The sequence below is a fragment of the Monopterus albus genome, unplaced genomic scaffold (assembly GCF_001952655.1).
Source record: "Monopterus albus unplaced genomic scaffold, M_albus_1.0 scaffold328.1, whole genome shotgun sequence".
NCBI lineage: Eukaryota > Metazoa > Chordata > Actinopteri > Synbranchiformes > Synbranchidae > Monopterus > Monopterus albus.
This window is the reverse complement of record NW_018128208.1, coordinates 284980-303796: the sequence shown is the minus strand read 5'-3', so window position 1 is coordinate 303796 and position 18817 is coordinate 284980. Positions and strand designations below refer to the sequence as shown.

At 40.9% G+C, this 18817-nt stretch overlaps 1 protein-coding gene across 2 annotated transcripts in view; it reads left to right on the top strand.

Moving 5' to 3' along the window:
• Positions 1-1950: 1950 nt before the first annotated feature.
• The window catches only part of sipa1l3 (signal-induced proliferation-associated 1 like 3), a 78711-nt gene continuing 61844 nt past the window's right edge, over positions 1951-18817 (top strand). Inside the window, exon 1 of one of the 2 annotated variants that reach the window (XM_020624484.1) lies at positions 1951-2183. The gene's annotated coding sequence lies outside the window, so the exon portion shown is untranslated. Of the gene's footprint in view, positions 2189-18817 lie in introns of both variants that reach the window. The other variant, XM_020624483.1, reaches the window with a different exon arrangement.

Genomic DNA, 18817 nt, shown 5'->3' with positions numbered 1-18817 from the left:
TTCTGAATGAGCGACTGGAGCGCAACGCTGGTCACTGTGTGATAAAGGAGGTGCTGATGAGAGAGAAGCTGCTGAAAATACAGCTAGACTGTTTGTTATAAAGAGCCTATAATTATAACAAGAAAATATAGTATGTCGTAATAACATGAAAGTATCTTGTTAAAACGAGCAAAGTATCTTGTTATAATGAGAAAAGCTTCTTGTTAAAATAAGATTTATGCTGCCGTAGGCACTTCTTGTGCATACTATAAAATATAATCCTGCAAGCGCCACTGCTCCTACTGGCTCATCCTCGAATGTAGTGTGCTGCTTAGACTTTTACAAGACAGTGGTAAAAGTCAAACGTGTGATCTACTTTTCAAGAGGCCCAATTAGTAATTAGTGGATCTTCCTTCTGTCCCACTATCACCGCCATGCTTTGGTTCAGAGAGAGCTGCTGGAGCTACAGAAAGCAAAATGCATACAGTGAACAGCCTTTGGTGTACTAGCTTATCACAGGACATTCAGTCTGTCTGTTGCCTGTCAGACCACAGAGCAGTTATAGTTGCAGGAATTACTCTTTTGGCTTGCTGTGAAATATGCATTATCAGTGACAGGCCCACAGAGTAATGTGTTGCTGCCAAAAAACATGTCTTTTTGTGCTTAAAGCTGTTTTTATCTAACACAGTTGTATTTCTGTATAATAAAGATTGTTCCTTTTGTTATAACACTGCTTATCTAGTTGTATATGCATTACTGCAAAAGCATCTGCACCCACTGTCTATGTCTAGTGGGTGACACAGTACTGACTGATTACAAAACAAAACAAACTCACAAAAAATGTGGTTTTGGAATATAACTGAGTCATGCATATTTAATCTTTTCAAGGTATTACTCAGCAGTTCCTAAACTTATTTGTGTGATTTTGTGGAATACTAAATGGCATATCTTACAAACAGAGGACTGATTATGTTGAGCGACCACAAGGTTGCGCTATTGACTAATTTGAGGGTGATGCATAAAATCAAAATTTGATCATGCGGCAGGTTAAATATACAGATTGCTTCTCTAATGTTATTTCTAAATGCATTTACATTCAGATATATGCCCCTGTGTCTTAAATATACACAGGAAACACAGTTCTGTCCAGTGACAGAAAATAAGTAAGAACGTTTACTCAGGTAGACCTACTCTACTACTATTTTGGGGTTCATCTGTTATATATACTCTGCAGTTCAAAGCCAAATATTGAACCTTTATGCCAATACATTTGATAACTTTAGTTAGTACTGTAACTATTTGATACCCACACATGATGACTCTAAAGGTAAAGGGAAAAAGGCAGTTTGTCCAGTTGTTAAATCCAAGGGGTCGCTCATTTTTTCCAGCTATGCTGTGAATGTTTAATGGGTGTACTCAATAAAGACATGAAACATTGTAATTGTTTGTATGTAATTAGCTTAAGCACACCGTGTTTGTCTTGTGACTTAGATGAAAATCAGATCATTCTTTTTGGCCAATTAATGCAGAAAACCAGGTCATTCCACAGGATTCACATACTTTTTTCCATAGCCTGCATTATTTTGAAATAGGGCAATCTGCATAGTGTGGTGGGCCTATATTCTGATGCTAATACTTAAAATGATGAATGCATGATTTTTTTCTACACTTTTATTTATGCACCACTGTTATCACATGTACAGTATGGTACATAATTGCGCTATATATTATAGGCTACGCCCCATTTATATCAATGAGACTAGGATAAATGCCAGAACAGAAATACCTCCCTGTCTAATGCAGTCTAGTTTAACAACAGCACCCACTGCAGCGGATGACTATACAGCTGAATCAACAGCTCTCAGAAATATCATCACCTTCATGAATGAGGATTTATAGCAGGAAGCTTCGGACTGCATTTTGTTTAGCTTAGAGTTCATCATAAACTGCCCACTCAGTGTATGTAGGATATTTTGTGCCCATCATCTGTAGTAGCAGCGTGCTGCCCCCGTGTGTATCTGTAGGCTGCGCTAACCGGGGCCGCGCAGGCGCAGTGAGGCGGGCGCAGCTCCACTGTGGTTTCGGTTGAGCTTTCTTGGCAACGTCTCTCTCTCGGTGAACAGACAGTTGATCGTGTTTCCACAATGTCTGGAGGATTATTTTAACGGATTATGAGCGGAGAGGAAACACTGGAGCAGCGTTAGGTAAGGTGTGTGCTCTTTTGGTTTTCTCTGAACAGTTTTAGCCGAACTGTTTGGGCTATTCAAAAGCGTTGAAAAGTGCCGAGTGAACTAAACGTTAGCGAGCAAGGGAAACACCGAGAGGCTGCCGAGCTGACCAACTTCACTCAGTGCAGGGGGCAGCCTCCTTACTACGGCTCATTTGTTGGTCTCTGGTCACCTGGAACCGTTTACCCCGACTCTTTGCTCCATGTCGTCCTCCGGCCATTCAGCAAAGTAGATTTATAGCGTTAAATTTATCGTCACCCACAAAATTGTATTAACTAGAAAATATTCCACGACCTTCCTGATCATTAAGGCACCATTGCGCATGCCTGTAGTGGTCCGCAGATTTCGGATTTGTAGTTTTTCGTACCTGCGTTAATCGCGGTTGTGAGGGACAAGGGAAATCCATAAAACTACAAGTTCCAGACAATGGGAGCTTTGTCTGGGAGCGGAGCTAGCCAGCTAGTTAGCCTGGACGAGCTTTGAATTTCGAGTAGTTGTGCTGCAATCGGAAGTTGCTTTGCCTGGAGATTTGTTTCAGGATGAGCCGCAAGGGAAATCTTTCGGCTGTATGGTCTCTCTCTCTCTCTCTCTCTCTCTCTCTCTCTCTCTCACACACACACACTGTTGTCTTAGGTAGGAGTGTTGCAGTAGTTCTAAGTGGCAATGGTTTGCAGCGATAGGCTGAGCAACATATTGTAATTGTACAGATAAAAGGAGACTCGATTATGTTTGGACGTGCAGACTTAAGCTGTCATAAGACGTGTGTGCACAGTGCGTAGGATTCGAAATATGTTTGTGTGTGTGCATGTGTTTGTACGAGTGAGTGTGTATACTGATGAAGGCGATGATGCCTCGGCGTGTCGTTTGCCTTTCCCAGAGACCCCCCATGTTGCTGCTGTATCCCCCAGCCCTCAGCAAATGAGTCGTCGAGACTCAGGTTGCAGCAGAGGATGGAACCCTGCACATTAGTCTGGGCATCATTTACTCTGGTTGCCACCCATATGAAACTAATATAATAAATATTACCAGTGAAATGTGAGAATAATAACGTGGTTAGCCTATCTATTGGAGTGGTTCCCGAAGTGGGTGCCACAGGATTACCATTGCTCATTTGTTGCGAGTTTGTTATAATGTCTCACCAAATTAAAAATTAGTGGTTGACCGATATGGGTTTCTCAATGTCCCATGCCAATGCCGAGCAGAGAGGCCGATATATAATACCGAGATCATGTTGTTTTTATTTGCATCAGGTAAAAATACATCAATTTAATAACGAATGAGGCACAAATTTCCAGAACTTAAATGAACATTTATTTAGCCTTAATGAATTATGAAAATAAAAAATTGTTTCTCATTTGCTCCAGTCTGCATTCACCTTATTGTTTTAAAATTTAAGGAATGTTTATGAATAAAAGATAAACGTATTTTGGTGCACCTAACAGGATTTTACTGAGACACAGCAAAAATGTGTAAATATTTACATTGCGAAGACACAGCAAAAAATGTGTAAATATTTACATTGCGAAAAGTAGTAGCACACACATTATTTGTCTGCAGACACCTTGGCCAATTAGAGTGTGGTCATCGGCCAATGCCAAACACCTAAAATGTCAAAAATCGGCCAGAATAATTGGTCGACCAGTATTAGAAATGGCAGTGTTTACATTAAGTACAATGAAATAACCATAACAAATAAGGCAATAAACATCAAAATTATCTAATTAAAAACTGTTAATATGCAGCTGTGCCTGCAGACAATGAATAATCATTGTTGCCAGTTGTTATATAACACACTCTCTAGCTCAGGAATATTTCAGGAGGAACAAGCAATGGAAAGATTTGGCACAGAAAACAGCTCAAAGAAATGCTGACAGGCCTTCATGAGATGGCTAAATCTGAGCCCACTCAACAGAACTAAAATCAGACACAGCACTGCCTGGCTAACAGCTTAAGCACAGGTTGGTTCCAGTGGGTGGCAGGTATCCAGTGGTGTTTGACAGCGCATTAAATGTGCCATTGTGCATCCCCAATGTTGTAGGACAAGACACTGTCAGTGGCAACAGACCTGGGGGTTGTGCTCTGTCCATACATTATTAGCAGACTCTCTTTAAATACCTTTAAACCTTTCTTGTTGTGCAGCAGCAATGTCCTTGGCTGGGAGTAAAAAAGGAGTGCAGCCAAAGACGGCTAAAGAAAGCACCATGTGTGTCTAATTTTTACACAAAATAAACTTTGCTTCTTAATAAGTTGTGGTTTAACATATTAGTGTATTTAATTGTATTAATTCAACATTAAAGATGCATCTCTAAATCTAGCAGAGCACCTGTTGTTGTTAAGAATGGGCCTATATACAGTACTGACTTCATAAATATTATGTCAGTGGGTACACATGTCAAAGCCCCACTCCTATGTGAGATTCAAATGAAAAAAGACATCTTTTTGTTTGTTTTATATCTTTTTTTGTCATGTTGAGTCTCTCTGTGGGCCTTTTGTATGCCTATATAGTTTGATTGACTTCTCAAAAGAATTGTTAATTACTTGAAACTGAGGCTCTTGTCTCAGGGCCCCTGACCCACCGGGCTCCTGTTGGCATGTCTGGGACATGATGATCTCGAAATCCAGTGTTGGTGGTCCTGCCTATAGGTCTGCTCAGTAATCTGCCCACACATGTAGCAGTGCTGTGGTCAACAAGGGTTGAGCACACTGTTTGCTGTATAGTGGGGAGGTCCTGCATTTCATCTTAGTTTGGCGAGGAAATTGGATCTGATTGCAGACAATACAGTTCTGAACTGTGAACTTTATGTTGTGTGATAATGACATGGTTCTGTTGGCCAATGTTGTAAATCCAGTTTCCTATGATCAAAGGCTGTGCACCAGACAGCAGAAGCCAGTTACACAACTGTAACTGTACTGTCTATCATTTTTATGAAGGCATTTCCATTCTTTTCATGGATTTAGAATCTTGTACTGAAATACTTTTGATAATCAAAAGTCTCTTTAAAAAGCCCATGGCATGCTCATTTTGCTCCTTTCCAGCCATTTAATGTTTAGAGCCAAAAAGCCTCTTCCTTAAAATGAGCGGACAGTTCGTGAATGCACACAACTCCTGCTGCCAGTGTTGTGGACAGCACAACGAACCGGGATGGCATAATTAATATGAATTTCTTCTCCATAGATAGGTAAGCAGCGCTATATGTACCGATGAAAACAGATGAATAACACTCTAAACATAGCAGGTAATTGAGAAGCCCCATATTTTAACAGGCATAATGCAGACATAGTAACTTCTCCAGCCTTACAACAGTTCTCTCTATTGTTACAGAAACAAGGCATTAACAGACATGCAACGTATGTTTTTATTTTTTATTTTTTTACTTACCAAGAGAGCAATCCAGTTAGTTTATAAATACAGCTGTAACTTAAACTCGTCCAGAATATGTTTTGCTGCCAGTATTATGCAATTTTGGGAGGCCCTGGCAGGTCCATAATATCTGTAGAAGCATGTTTGTTTTGGTGTTTTTGCAACAATTGCACATTATTCAATATTCATGCTAATCTACACTCATTTCATAACTTTGGACCCATGTCTTGTTTTAAAGCCCCTCCCACCATCAGCTTGTAGTTAACTCCACAGGTACCAGACAACAGTTGCTTACAGTCTGTGATCTTGAGGAGCATCTCATAGTTTGTGCTACTTATGTTGTAGTTTCTCCACAAACAGCTGCATGAACAAATGATTCTGTCTTTAAAGAAAGTTAAATGTGGGTCACCTGAGTTATTTGGCCTGTAAACATTTCTCTGAATCACCATGTCTTATCTCGGTAGAGGTGACTCATCAGGTGTTGTTTTTTTCCCTCCTGTTCCTTTATTCTGGACAAGGGTTTTAAGGGACTTGCTGTACACACAGATATGCAGTCAGGATCATCTACTAGTTTCCAAGAGGATCTCTTACAGGATTTTTTAAGGCAGCAAAGACTGTGTTTTGGCACAAGCTCTGGTTGGCGTTCTCCTTTCCCAACCATGAAGCCTTGGCAGTCCTCCTGCTGTTTGTAATGTTAGAACGAAAAGCCTTGCCAGGTTTCTGTTTAATCCTTAGAGGCGTCTTAGTTAAATAAAGGTTAATAGAAATGAACAGTTGTGTGTTCTCACGCACACAGGCACGCTCAAACAACATCCATCACAATTAATATTGGGTGTATCCTGATAGGTTACAGAGAGGGAGGATGATACCTTAGGCTAAGGATGCCATCTGGTCTGTGTCAGGGTGCACAGTGATGGCTGCATGTGTGTACATACACTGTGTGTGTTTTAGGGGGCTAAACGTATAGTATTGTCTTTGACATGTGACTTGTAATTGTTGGAGCTTAAGCTTAGACTTGGAGAACTTAGACTAAAGTCTAGTTCTTTACTGAAGTATACCGTATTTCCAACAGCTCTACCTCAGCTTATTGCAGGTTCTTGCTGCTTGAATTCAGTAACTACATGAATGTGCTGTAGTGAACAGGTGTTTCTGTTTGGGTTGACATTTAGTGATGTACGGATCGATCCTTGAAATACTGATATTTTCAATCCCAACATGTCATGTTCTAGGATCAGTTCTCATATTAAAATATCTATATCTAAGCCTCATTAATTTGGGGTAAATGTATGCTTTATCATCAAAAGGTACCGCAGTAGAAAGTAGGGCTGCCACTTTTTCTAAAAATCACGTTCGAACAACTGGCTACACATGAAATGCATGCATCTGTCCAGCGTATCCAACCCGTGGTAGAACACAGCAAATACAAACTACACACACTTCACAAAGAACTGTGTGCTCAGTAGTATACAATCTTCTGTTTCTGTTACCTGTTGCACCTGTTTATATTTGGAGAAGTACATATAGTACTGGGAGTGTAAATATAAACCGATACGAATCTGGAAATGTATACAAGGGTCAGATTTATGGCTGCACCTGTTGAAAATCACAGATTTGAACCAAATGAGTTTAAAAAAAAAAAAGTCTAAAATTGATATGGACCTCATAAATCGATCTCTGGCATGTTTTCTTTTATTTCTTGCTGTGCTCAATTCTAGTGTGCGCCTCTCCTATGTGCGTATATGTCATCTCCTCAATGATGCGGGTCCGGGAAAAACGCCACACACAGTACAGATAGCTGCAGATGCAAACAGTACTAATTTTAGCAGCTACCTCGGAGCATAGAACATGCAGCGCTCATGTCAAGTAGCTTATACCGGGAGTACCACCAACCTCGCAAGTAGAAATGTTATGAAGGTGACACACTGTTGAACCAATGGAAAGAGTACAGTTAGCTGAGTACAGTGCTTCTTGAAGTGAGCCTCTGCTTTAAGGCCCCCTGTGCACCTGTAAAACATTTGTGAGGTAGGCAGCTGATCTGTCAAGACTGCCTCCTCTTTTTTTTTTTCTTCTCACGCACTCAGAGGTCAGATTCCCTCAAGGTGTTGTTTACCAGTCTGTCTTCATCTCAGGCAAGAGGATGAATCAGAGAATCACAGTAAATGTCCAAAATGCATTTGCTTTCAGCTCATAGTGCTGCACTTTCTCTTTTACAGAGATTAGGCTCTGCTCAGTTTGGATATAGCAGAGGCCAGAACTTACTGCTGAGGATCAATCTAATGAAGTCTTATGAAAATAGGCCTACTCTGTTTTATTCATCTGATTCTGAAAAAGTAACTAAAGTTATCAAGTACATTAAGTACAGTGTTTGCCTCTGAAATGTAGTGATGTCAAAGTATGAAGTAACAGAAAATGAAAATACTAAAACTATAGATACCTCAAAATTGTACTTAAGTGCAGTACTGGAGTAAATCTACTCAGCTGCTTTCCACCACCAGCAGAGGCTACATCCCAGGCAGCATCTTTCTTCCCTTGACTCCTTTCTGTTTTGGTATGTTTAACTGGGGTAAATATAGCCTGTTGGTTTTAGCTTGAGGATAAACACAGATGTTGAGGAGGCCTTTCTTGCCACAGGTCGGCCTGCGTCCTCACCATGGTCAGTGCTGGTAGCAGAGGGAGAGAGTGAGACAAAGAGCCTCACCATCAATCTACGAAACACTTACACGGGGTTATTGGACTTAACACCAAGCTTTGGACAGTGCTATAGGAGACACCCTGACACAGGTCTATATATTTCTCCTTAACAAGTTAATGTGAAGGCCGCTGTTCACAGTTACAAATGGATGTCCACCTAAGAAAGAGACAGTGAGTGAGTTTAAACCTGAATATCTGGATGTGAAATAAAGGAGAACTTGAAGATTTTCACAGACAGGCAGCTCTGGCTGTTTGAAATCTCACTCTGAATCCAAGGCCACCAGAGGTGGGAACTGGCCATAGGTCTGCTTAGTTCCTAGGCCATTCCGTGCTCATCTCCATAGTATTAAGAGCTCTTAACCATTACTCGCCCCCTTTATAATTTTTCTCTCCAGCCGATGTGCTTCTCTCAGAGGGGACTGATTAATGTGAATGGTGTTTTGTTGTGCTGTAAGATACTGTCTGATAGAAGCACAAATCATGTATTTGATCTCTGGGGAATAGGCTTTGTTCTAGAGACTTCCAAAGCATTCAGATACACATCCATTAACATAAATTGTCAGGGAGCTGAGAGGGGCGGCCACCCCTGTTCTCTGTAATGTCTTTATTCTCCTGTCATCTTGTTTCCTGTCTTGGGAGTTGAGTTTGTCTATTGCCTAAAGTGGAAGAGCTTGTTGTTACACCTGCTTCATATTTGTGTTTAACTTGGGCTTCATGCATAGGGTGGGAAGGTGGTGTGTGTGTGTGTGTGTGTGTGTGTGTGTGTGTGTCCACAGAGAGTTCTGGTATGATATAAATGTTGTTAAAAGAGCAAATCCTGCATGATGGGATAAAGAAACAGCTGATTGCATTATTTTTATGGAGTGATGATGAGTAAATTAACCTCGTGTGCCACACATACACGAGTTGATCGCCTGTCAAGTCATATAGGCTCACTTGCTGTGTTTGAGCTGCTGCATGGAATAGTAAGGCTATGATACAATTATAGTTAACTAATCCTCTCCATTTTCCAAGCAAAATACTCTGGTTTCAGTTTCTGCATTGTAAAGATTTGCTTTTCACCATACATCACTGTAAACAGAATGTTTGCTTTTTAGTTGAATGTGTTTTGTTTCTTGTTTGGTTGCACAAAAGAAGGCATTTAAAGATGAAATCTTTGGGTTTGAGAAATTGTGATGGGCATTTTTTTCTCCTAAAACTTTTGGACATTTTACAGACCAAAAAACTAATAATTATTTTCATTATCACATAATCTGACAGATATTTTCTCTGTTAATTGTTTTGTCTTCATATTCTCCAAAAAGAGTGAAAAAGCCTTTTCACAGCCCAGCAACATCTTTAAATGCGTTATTTTGTCTGACCAACAGTCCAAACCCCAAAGATACTCAATTTACTCATCTGTGAAAAAGAATATCATCAAATTCTCACATTTAAGAAGCTAGGATCAGCAACTGATGAATGTTATTACTGAAACGTGTTATTTGAATGTAGAAATACAGTAACTAATTGACTAATTGTTTACATCTTTTTTGATTTTTCATGATCAAATCACTTATTGTCATCTTATCATTATCAAAATTTCCACCACAGAGCTCAAGATTCTGTGTTAATTTTACTTGCTTTGGCCAGCCAGCAATTCAGATTGCTTTCCAAAAAAAATGTTGTACAGCTACACATAGAGAGTTAGTAGCAGATGCTTCAACTAAGTGCAGCACATCTGTGCTCAGTTTAAGCACAGACAGGAAAGAAACATAGTCTACTCACTGATTCATCTGCATTATTTGAGCTGACAAGACATCAGCCTGAAGTCTGCAAACAGCTGTTAGCTAGCCTTAGCTACAAACAGGGTCAGACTGTATAAAGTAGAATCCACACAGTTGATTCGATTTCCACGGTTTCACAACTTTTAGCCAGAGATAATAGCGCTTCAACAAACACAAACAGAGAGCTCAGTTCAGTATGCAACATTTAGCTCTATTCCTCTCACAGATGCCATTTCTAAATTTGTGACTGATTGATTACAAGGTAGTTAGTCAGCTAACTATCCTGAGTAATGACATTTCCGTAAACTGCAGCAAACCTGCATACATTTTAAATACAGCATAATTCACAGGACTGTCATGAGTCAAGGTGGCTCCATACATCCAGATATCATCTATGTGCCTTTTTTATTTTACTTAAAACTCCCTTTTTGTGCCTTGAGATCCAATCCATGAAAATCACTAATAGGATCAGAGACGGGGGTTAGTCCTGGCAGGGGCCAACACCAGCTGGGAATGTGTTTGCCTTCTTGTAGAGAACACAGATGCAACTTTCACTTGGGTTATATAAGGACCAGATCAGTCATGCCCTGGTACCCGTACTCCTGCCATTCACTGACAAAACTCCCTGAGGGACCTGGTTGTAGGCCTTTTCCAAGTCCACACATGTAGACTGGATTGGCAAATTCCCATGACCCTTCAGGAGCCTCACCAGGGTAAAGAGTTGGTCCACTGTTCCACAGTCAGGAGGGGATCTGCACTGTTCCTCCTGAATCTGAGGTTCAGCAATTGGTCAGCATCTCCTTTCCAGCACCCTGGCATAAGCTTTCTCAGGGAGACTAAGTAGTGTGATACACCAGCAATTGGCACACACCCTCTGGTCCCCTTTTTAAAATATGGGGACCACTACCCTGGTATGCCAGTCCACAGGCACAGTCCTCGTCCTCCATGCAACATTGAAGAGATATGACAGCCAGGACAGTCCCACAATTACCAGAGCCTTTAGCACCTCAAGGCAAATCTCATCCTCACCTGGTACGTTGCCACTGAGGAGCTCTCAGAGACCTCTGCCACAGTGAGGCTCTCCTTGAGTCTTCACACTGTGCCTCCTCCTCGAGGACGAGTTATTAGCATCCAAGGACATCCCTAGTCCTCCCCCACTCAACACAGCCTGGGTCAAGCTGTGCTTTCCCTTCCTGATTTGTCTGATGGTTTGCCAGAATTTCCTTGAGAATAAGGACAGTTGTGCACCTTGGGGAGACTGGGGACTAGGAATCTGAGTGAACCATGATCAAATCCTCCAATGTGGAAGCAGCGCCTCAGAGCTGTGGTCAGAAGGTCACTGGTGCCTGTGAAACTGTTGGTGTACACCGGGGCTGAAGGAGGTGGTTTTCCGGGTATGGTTAGTTTGGGGGTCTCCTGAAACAGCAGATGGGTACCAGTGGCCCAGAAAGGCTGCAGCTGCAGTGGTCACTGACATAAAAATACTGGTGTGGAAACGTTTGTAGAGGAGAGAAGGGCTTTTAGTTGGCCTTGAGGGTGATATTAAATCATTCAGACAAAAATCAAGATTAATCATAAAACCTTTTTTTTTATCTAGGCCTAACTGAAACAGGATCTGTAGAAGGATAAAGCATACTGAAGTGATAAACACACAGATGTTTAAGAACAATTTTGTTCTTCCTTTGGAGAATTGCAGGATGTTAGAAATTAGTGAATGAGGAAGTTTAAAAGTCTGTCTTTTCAGTCGTCATTCTGAGTCACTGGATCAACACAAGGCTGTAATGATCCAGCCCACTGTTTCGGTCAGCTTTTCACTGTTAAAGATATGTGTAAATGACTACATTTTTTAAAATTTCTGTAGAACAATAAAAGCCTATTGGTAGCCCCCAGACACCTCAAGTGAAATTCCACTTGTATTTTATTTGGAGGTGCTGTTTGGCCTCTGTGCTCCTTCTGGCTCTCTGTGCTGCCTTTTGGAGGTCAAGCTCTTGGACAAGATGTGAGTGTGTACTGAGGAGGATGTAAGTGTGTGGTAGAGATGAGTGTTGTTGTGAATCAGATATTAGGCATCAGGGAGAGATGTGGCCTTGCGCTGCTGAGATCAGTCACTAAGACAAATGACCGGTTCACAGGATGTGAGTAAAAACATTCCTCCCAAGCTCAGAAAATCTAACACAATTTGTCTCTGTCATGCAGATAATGTCTTGGACTAGGTCTTAGCTCGTTCATTGTTGGAATAGTTTAAGATTAGCTAGTTTCTGGAGGGGAACCACGCTGCCTCCAACTGCCAATACACGGTCGGAGAAAAGGCTGTAACACCAAAACATCGTCAGGAAATGTGTAGATAGATTTGCATGTTTCTCCCCTCCTCTGTCACGCAATATGTTTAGTGATCTGTATGGCGTTTTGAAACACAGCCAGACAGCCGAGCATGCATATACACACAGCCTCGTGTGTCTGGGTTTTTGAGTCTGAAGATGTTTTTAGTTATTTTTTCCTCTGTTTCAGTCTGAAATGTTTTATGAAACAATATCAAAAGTTTCTTTTCTTGTGGTATGTGTGCAGAGCGATGTGCATACTGTACATACATATGGTCTCACCCTCCCTCTGCCTCTTCACAGCTCAGATCTTGAGTGATGACTGCTGAGCCATTGTTTTAGTACTAATAGAGTATAGTATGTGGTCATTCCATGAATGCCTCTGGGCCCAGTTTTTTATGGTATTGTATCAAAATGTGCATTTCTTCCCCCTCCTCATTTCCAAATCAGATTTGATGCTGGAATGGAGGCAATTTAGATGGCCATTTCCACACAAGTTCATTTGGTCTGCTATGCACAGAGGGTACAGTATGCTAATGTGTTTATGATGTCGCTGAGGTTGTGCAGATAATATGTTAAGTCTGCTCCATGAGTGGGAGATGAGGGGACTTCTGAGAAACATATGCTATACAGCTGTTTTGTATGTGTTTATACGCTGAGGCTATACGACTCAAAATTATTTAATGTACTTCATGTTACTACATGTGAAAATTTGTATGACTTACAGTGCTGTTGATTTAAGTGCCTCATTAAAATAGTAGTATTGTAATTATCTCTGCTGATGTCACCTCTTCAAACAATTGCATTGTAATGCTCAGCTCCTTGTCTGTTCTTAGTCTTCAGCTTGAAGTGTGTCCACTTTACAGATTTGGCTGCTGCCCAGTTGCTTTCAGATTATGTGCTGTACTGTTCTAAGTGAAGGGCGATAGACACTTGATTATGGTAAGTATTCTTTTATTTCAGTTGGCAAATGTCAAAAGTGTCAGTGCACTATAATTATTTGTTGTATGCTTAGGTGGCGCAAAACCAGCTGTTTTCCAAGCCACATTTTGTATACTCTGCGTGTGTGTGTGTGTGTGTGTGTGTGTGTGTGTGTGTCTTGAGTTTTTTCATGCATGTGCAGCAGTGACAGTCATGATAACTGTCCTATAGGAGTAGGTCAAAGAGCGGTGGAGGGAATAAGGAAGTGACAAAAGCTCAGGTGTTACTCGACACAACAGGAGGAGCTGTTATCATCGTGGGAGAGGAGACGGATGAGCTGATAACTCATGAGGAGAGACATGGGTTGACATGGGAGGAGGACAGACAGAGGGAGACCCCTAAAGGGAGGGACTGTCCAGCCCATTCCTTCTCTTCTTTCGCTCCTTGGTTTGTGCTCCCTTTTCCCACTTTTTTTCCCCTCATGACCATGAACTGAGCTCTGATTAGATACGTTTCACATTCAGTGTTGCAGGCAAAGCTTTACCTGCAAATAATACTGATTATCAAAAGAAATAAAGACAACAAAACACAGTGGTAGTGATCAAAAAGCGTGTGAATTGGATAGAATCCCCTCTAGAGAGGTGAAAGCCTTGGAATGACAATGAGGGTGTATGGTGTGTGAAACTGTAGAGGAAATCCACACTGTGCTGAGGTTGTCTCTGGAGAGGGTGTGTATGTGGAGCAGGTCTCCTCTCTAGGGTTGCAGCAGTATATTGGTTTTATGGGATACCATGGAATGAAAATTGACGGTTATCACACCATGCACATTTACTTATTATCCGCTATTGATGGATAAAATGCAATGCGTGTGCACCCTTCTTCCCCGACTGCCTGTCAGACTCTGCAGCGGGCGCCACACACACACATGCAGTGAACTAATGGCAGAGAGGAGGAGCTTAAAATCACCAAACTCCATCCACCAAAAAAGAAATGTAAATCAGCAGTGCAGGATTAATGTGGATATCTCAAAACCGAACCCCTTTGAGAACACCATCCCTCTGTGCACGTCAAGTTATTTACAGTTATAACACGTATGTGTTATAACTGTAATCCCAAACGTAAACGGTGGTTATAAAATGCACTGTGAAAATAATTCTCCACATTGTCTGTTCATTCGCTAATCTCTGACTTACAAAAGAAGTGTCGAAGTGTCCTTGGGCAAGACACTGAACCCCCCCATTGCCTCCGATGGTTAGAGCCATCGGTTGAGTTGGTGCCGCAGATGGCTGCCTCGGTTCTGTACCGGAAACAAATTCCTTGTGTGTAGCATACTTGGCCAAATAAAAAAAATTGGTGAACTCGCACTGATCCTGGAAACACACACAGACGTTCCTGGCTCACATATAAATGTGTGTGTGTGGGCACAGACAGGTCTGGCACACCTACAATCAATTAGCTATTTTGCTAATCGTTGAGAGCAGTGTGACGGCATGTCTCACTACTGTCAGAAGTTTTACAAACCAGTCGATTAATGGAGAAAATAATCAGCAGGTTAACAACAGTCCAGTAGTTGCACTTTGGTACAAACTAGTTCAGCAGCTCCACCTCAACCAACTACAACAGTCAAATCCTGCTTTTACATCAGTGCATGTATAACTGGTAATGTGATAATGTAATATACGGCATAGTATAACCTTTTTCTGCACTGAGTAGCCTGCTAATAACTTTTAATACTTGAAGAACATTTTTGTGCTAATACTTTTACTTAACGTTACCAATGCAGGACCTTTGGTAACAGAATCGGCTTCTTTTACAATGTGATACTAGTACGTATGTAAAGGATGGGAATACGTCTTCTAATACTGGTGCTAACATGCTTTAGCTATATAATATGTGATAGTTATATGCCGTTTTTAAAATCATCTTTATAACTCTGTTTATTCTTTAGTTTCAGTCTAGCTGGCACAGTCACTTGCCATAAAAAAGACCCTATTGTTTTTTTCTTCTGAGGGTCATCGTAGTTCATAATAATAATAATTGGGTAATACCATATACCATAATGATGTTTGTGCTGTAGCTATCAGGTGACTGCTTGTGTTTTACTCATGTTGTGGGGACATGAATCTGTTTACATAGTCACTCTGTGGGAACTCACTGCCTTTATAGGAACAAAAAGCAAGTTCCCAAAATGTAAATCATTAAATTTTAGAGTCATGACTTGGTTTAATATTAGGGTTAAGCCGAACTTGTACTTCTGCATCATAAAGGTCTGTGTTTTGGAGATGGCTGCGCAGTTGTTGCATTTGTACAAACATAAATGTTCTGACTAGAAAAGAGAAACCAAAATACAGAAACATGGAAGAAGTCAGACCTGCATTTAGACAACCCCTCACTTCCCTCTCCGAGACATGATCTCTGTCGCTGCCCTCAGCCCACACATCTCAACACACACAGCCACATCCACTAAGCACATTTCTGCCATGCAACTGCTGCAGACTCTTTTCCCCCACCTGATGTACATGTGCACTCTCACATGCACAGTTGTCTACGGAGGGCTGTGTTTTTCCAGCGGTTCCCATGTCTGAATTTGACAGGAATGTTGGCAGCCCCATGGGGAGCCTCGAGGCTGTGGGTTTTCTCCTTCCCTCACAATTCCTAAAGGGGTATTTCCAACATTTTGTTAAATATGCTTATTTGCTGTTTTACCAAGTATTAGATGAGCAAATCGATGCCACTCTTGTGTCTCTCTGGTACAGTAAGTAAGAACCTGGACCCAGCAGCCAGGTAGCTTCGCCTAGCATAAAGACTGGAAGCAGAAAGAATCGTCTGGCTCTGTCTAAGCCTAAACATAACAAAATTCAACTATTAGCATTTCTAAAGCTCGCTCTATTGTCTGTTCAATCTGTGCACAAACAACAAACAAAAAGGTAAAAACAATAAGGTGTGGTTTTACAGGGGCTGAGGTACTAGAATATTTCTTTAACAAGAGCATAGACTTCCTTGGGCCAGTCTTGTTGTTCCCTCCCTTTTTCCAGTATTTAGGCATAGCTAAGCTAACACTTTCTTGGCTTTATTTCTCATCAAACTCCCAACAAAAAGTAAATATGATTATTTCAGTTATTCAAATTATTCCTGAACTCTCCTCTTCATCTTTCATACCTGTTCTCTCTCTTTTCTTTCTAAACTTTTCATCATTATTCCAATGTTTGCATTCCACACAGTAGCTGTCTACGCCTGGAAAAGAAGTAGTAGGTTGGTGTATGTGTTTGTAAGCACATGTGCAGCTCAGTATGGGTGCACATGCATGGCTGTAGAGCCACACCCTGGACTCACTTTACTCGCTTTAAACCAAACACAGAGAGAAAGAAACATAACTTCTGGATGGATTTAGCTTCTCGAGACAACACTGCACTAGCTTGGACTGAGACAGACATGACTCTGGATTGCAGGGTGAAAAATTAGCAAAGTGACAGCTGTGCATGCCTTCATGCCATCCCTGCTGCTGTAGTCACATCAAGTTTGAGAAACAGAGTGATAGTGGTGTTTCATTTGAGGCTGGTTGGGACAGAGACACCTTCCAGTCGGCTGTTAATACTAGCCAGATTCCACTTCAGAGTCACTTCAGATACCCGTGATAGTTTTGAAGGGTTGAGTCCTCTGTCAACATGCACAGCTCTTTGTCACATTGATTTTATGACCTGAAAACCAACTGTACATCAGTTATCCATTACCTGAATGTTGGAAATGCGCACACACACACACACACACACACACACACACACACACACACACACACAGTTTGTTTCAGAGTCCATGGGGTCTATACATTGACACACATCATTGACTTACATGCATTTCCTGTAGACTAACCCTAACCTTAACCAGAACCACTACTTGCCTAACCCTAACCCTGACCCTAACCTTAACCTCATCCTAACCCTAAACCATGTTGCCACCTTAAAATTCAATTTCTTGCCCATGGGGACCTCAATTTAGGTCCCCACCGTGAAATGGGTCCTCATGAGTTGGTATGGAGTCAGGAAGAAGTCCCCACGTAGCAGGAAAAACACGTCCACACACACACACACACACACACACACACACAATGCTGTTGTGAATTAAAAGCAGCCACACCTTCCTCCTGTAATGCTCTTTCAGGTGAGACAAAACATGGTTTATTATATTTTCTGAATAGACAGCTTTCACCCATACTCACCACCTGCTACACATTTTATGTATTTGTGCATGAAGCATTTACACATGATTTTGACAATAGTGAGACATGCCGTCACACTGGTCTCAACAATTAGCGAAACAGTTAATCGATTGTAGGCGTGTCAGACCTGTCTGTGCCCACACACACACACACTCATTTATATGTGAGCCAGGAACGTCTTCTGTGTGTGTTTCCGGGATCAGTGCGAGTTCTTTTGTAAATCAGAGATTAGCGAATGAACAGACAGACCGTTTGGGATTACAGTTATAACACATACTATGATGTGCACAGAGGGATAGTGTTCTCAAAGGGGTTCGTTTTTGAGATATCCACATTAATCCTGCACTGCTGATTTACATTTCTTTTTTGGTGGATGGGGTTTGGTGATTTTAAGCTCCTCCTCTCTGCCATTAGTTCACTGCATGTGTGTGCATGTGGCGCCCGCTGCAGAGTCTGACAGGCAGTCGGGGAAGAAAGGTGCACACGCATTGCATTTTATCTGTCAATACCGGATAATAAGTAAATGTGCATGGTATGATAACCGTCAATTTTTATTCCACGGTATTCCATAAAACCAATATCTGCTGCAGCCCTAACTCAGAGACACAAAAGTAGTATTTAATGTATATTGTGGAAGAGTAATTTCCTCAACTGCTATTGGAAATATTGTAATAATAGGAATGAACTGGATTCCAGGCAGCTTTATAAAAGAGTTTTGACAATGTCTGTCCAGTACTGATAGAGAAGAAGCCAAGTAGGAAACCTTGTTTTAATTTTTTTCACCTAGCTTTTGATTTGATTTATTTTTTCAAGCATGTAAAGACAGTTGATATGTCAACACACATAATTTTACACATATCCAACAAATGCTAATCCAATATCAGTTTGCTTATACCTAGTACATGCTTGAATGGAGTAGGAAGAAGTCAGACTTATCCAGTCCTACCCCATGACATCATCTAACCATCATTGGTTTGCAAGCAGTATCTCTACATAGATAATTCTCTTCTACACCACACAAGTAATATACTAAAAAAATTATAACAGTGTTAACATTCTTACATAATTACATTCTTAAATAATTATTTTTTACACCACACAAGTAATATATTAAAGAATTATTACAAAGTGTTAACATTCATACACCACACCCACAATATTCCATCTAATTAATCATTAAGCCTGTTGTTGCATATATCTTGATTGACACATACCTTTATATTTATGTTTAAACTCGTCAATTCTATTACTATTTTTTATGTCCACACTTAAATTATTCCATAGTTTTACCCCACTTATAGAAATACAAAATCTTTTTTTGGTTGTACGTATAACATGAA